Source organism: Bombina bombina, chromosome 4 (genome assembly GCF_027579735.1).
Source record: "Bombina bombina isolate aBomBom1 chromosome 4, aBomBom1.pri, whole genome shotgun sequence".
Lineage (NCBI taxonomy): Eukaryota > Metazoa > Chordata > Amphibia > Anura > Bombinatoridae > Bombina > Bombina bombina.
Genome location: NC_069502.1, coordinates 851853464 through 851857331, shown reverse-complemented (window position 1 = coordinate 851857331; position 3868 = coordinate 851853464).

The window sequence follows — 3868 nt, the reverse complement described above, 5'->3', positions numbered from 1 at the left end:
CTCTTAGTGCTCTGATTTGTTTAAAGATGCAGTCTAGTCCAAAACAAACTTTCATTATTCAGATAGTGCATGTCATTTTAAACAATCTTCCAATCTTCCACGTAAATTTTCCAATTTACTTTGATCACCAATTTTGCTTTGTTCTTTTGGTATTCTTAGTTGAAAGCTAAATCTAGGAGGTTCATATGCTAATTTCTAAGCCCTTGAAGGCCACCTCTTAGCTCAGGGCAATTTGACAGTTTTTCACCACTAGAGGCTGTTAGTTCATGTGTTTCATATAGATAACACTGTGCTCACGCATGTGGAGTTACTATGAGCCAGCACTGATTGGCTAAAATGCAAGTCTGTCAAAAGAACTGAAATGAGGGAGCAGTTTACAGAGGCTTAGATACAAGGTAATCCCAGAGGTAAAAAGTGTAATTATATTACTGTGTTGGTTATGCAAAACTAGGGAATGGGTAATAAAGGGATTATCTATCTTTTAAAACAATAAATATTTTGGTGTAGACTGTCCCTTTAATGTCAGGATTAAGGGTAAAAGAGCATTACACAACAGTTTTAGACCCTATATTTGAAGAATGATCTCTCTGCGGGCAGGGATTCCATGTTAAAACCTTTGCAGTCTTGCTTTTCTTCACTACCCTGAGACCTTTGAAACCTAGGTTTTCTTGATAGTCTGCTTGGTAAAGATGTGGTATGCAATTATCTAAGTGCTCAAGGCAGTTGATATTTTTTATATCATTCTGATAGCTATTTTCTCTGCGAGGAACTGTGCTCCCTGTTGACCCCAAATTATGCCAGTATGCAATCTGGCAACACTTGTACTGTCTTCACAGGACGGTTTGCATCAGATCATCAGATTAGCAGTGTTCAACTTGAGAGATATCAATTGCAAACGCATTGGAATTCCAAAAACACAGTTTTGTGGTATCAACAAAAGACTGTGATGTAGATCTTTTCCCAGAACCTGTGATCTTCCTTTGCTCTAGATGCCTTGGTGATCTCTTGGAGGATCGCACAGGAGTTGAGCTTTCTTCAGATTACTGTTCTGCCTCAAGTTCTAAAAGAAGATAAGCATAAAATGTTTCTTCTGACTCCAGCCTGGCCAAGATGGAGATGGTTTCAAGATGCAGTTCTTCTTGAAGGGTAGGCTGACTTTTGTCTCCCCCATTTCAATTACCTTCTGCCACAGGTTAGTTTTGTTTCCATGAGTTGAACATGCTTGCACTGACAGCCTGGATGCAGAGACTTTTTTCTTTCTGAAGAACAATTAGCTTTATGTGATCTTTCTCTCTGTTGTATGTCCTGAGCTGTATGGGAATGGAATGCTTTTTACCAGGTGTTGGCCAATGTTGGCTAATTATTTGAAAAGAAAGATGCTTGCTACATTTTCTTATCTATTTTCTGAATTCTTTCAAGAGGACACTCTTTTTATTTTATCAACACTATGATGAGTTGACACAAAGGTGTGATATTACTAAAGAAAAGGCATTACACGAGGCACTGCTGAGATTCGAACTCAGGATCTCCTGTTTACTAGACAGGCGCTTTAACCATCTAAGCCACAGCACCTAATGTATCATTGATGTTGTCATGTCGAAAAATCATTGCATTTAAAAATGTGAAAATTTCATTTCAGAAAGGATATAAAATGTAAAACTTTGAAATATATCACTAATAGAACATGATATGAGTGCAAAGGTAAAATATCAGGTGCATTATTCCATATCCCTATAGCTGAGCAACAGCTACGGCAAACTATCTGCTGACAATGCCCAGCATAGAGTACGACAGCGTCTGTTTCCACAAATTTAATTCGTTGGTCTGCATATAATTACAGAAAGCTGCTTTATATCTTTGGACTACAAGACTGCAAACCTAGTCATTTTTAAGTAGTTAACTTCATGTGAAGGATATTAAACACAGGAAAGACTCATTTTTGATTTTCCTTTTTGGTTATACTTTCCCAGACATATAAAACCAATTGTTTACCTACATTAATGTGGCTCGTTGGTCTAGGGGTATGATTCTCGCTTTGGGTGCGAGAGGTCCCGAGTTCAAATCCCGGACAAGCCCATGTTTCAAATACTATTCACCGTGTATAGTATATGTTCTTTCTAAGATACATGAGCAACACTAGATCTACTGAAAGGATATCAAAGTACGAAAACATATAGTACTCAGAGGAAAGAAGACAAAACTGATGTGGCTATTAAAGCTTAGTAAAATTCTCTGGCCAATTAGAATATCATGTTTTCTGGAAAAGATACACTAACAGACTCTTTTAAGATTTATTCTAAGCAACTTGTACCTACTGGACAGGCAATTTAACCAACAAAATCAAAGCAGCAACACAGAATTCATCCCAAAACATAGGGTTGCTCCACAGAACCAATTCCTACATTTTGCTCATTAATAATAGAATTTATGAACCCATGGATTGAATATGATGGGACAAATTCCACATGCTGCCCATTCTGGTGTATATTTTAGTGATAACTGTGTTTCTTTAGGTGAGGAAATTGCTTTAGGCAATTCTTTTTTTCGGTACACATCATAGAAGAAACATCAAACTCTTAGTGCTCTGATTTGTTTAAAGATGTGTCTAGTCCAAAACAAACTTTAATTATTCAGATAGGGCATGTCATTTTAAACAATCTTCCAATCTTCCAAGTAAATTTTCCAATTTACTTTGATCACCAATTTTGCTTTGTTCTTTTGGTATTCTTAGTTGAAAGCTAAATCTAGGAGGTTCATATGCTAATTTCTAAGCCCTTGAAGGCCACCTCTTAGCTCAGGGCAATTTGACAGTTTTTCACCACTAGAGGGTGTTAGTTCATGTGTTTCATATAGATAACACCGTGCTCACGCACGTGGAGTTACTATGAGCCAGCACTGATTGGCTAAAATGCAAGTCTGTCAAAAGAACTGAAATAAGGGGGCAGTTTACAGAGGCTTAGATACAAGGTAATCCCAGAGGTAAAAAGTGTAATTATATTACTGTGCTGGTTATGCAAAACTAGGGAATGGGTAATAAAGGGATTATCTATCTTTTAAAACAATAAATATTCCGGTGTAGACTGTCCCTTTAATGTCAGGATTAAGGGTAAAAGAGCATTACACAACAGTTTTAGACCCTATATTTGAAGAATGATCTCTCTGCGGGCAGGGATTCCATGTTAAAACCTTTGCAGCCTTGCTTTTCTTCACTACCCTGAGACCTTTGAAACCTAGGTTTTCATGATAGTCTGCTTGGTAAAGATGTGGTATGCAATTATCTAAGTGTTCAAGGCAGTTGATATTTTTTATATCATTCTGATAGCTATTTTTTCTGTGAGGAACTGTGCTCCCTGTTGACCCCAAATCATGCCAGTATGCAATCTGGCAACACTTGTACTGTCTTCACAGGACGGTTTGCATCAGATCATCAGATTAGCAGTGTTCAACTTGAGAGATATCAATTGCAAACGCATTGGAATTCCAAAAACACAGTTTTGTGGTATCAACAAAAGACTGTGATGTAGATCTTTTCCCAGAACCTGTGATCTTCCTTTGCTCTAGATGCCTTGGTGATATCTTGGAGGATCGCACAGGAGTTGAGCTTTCTTCAGATTACTGTTCTGCCTCAAGTTCTAAAAGAAGATAAGCATAAAATGTTTCTTCTGACTCCAGCCTGGCCAAGATGAAGATGGTTTCAAGATGCAGTTCTTCTTGAAGGGTAGGCTGACTTTTGTCTCCCCCATTTCAATTACCTTCTGCCCCAGGTTAGTTTTGTTTCCATGAGTTGAACGTGCTTGCACTGACAGCCTGGATGCAGAGACTTTTTTCTTTCTGAAGAACAATTAGCTTTATGTGATCTTTCTCTCTT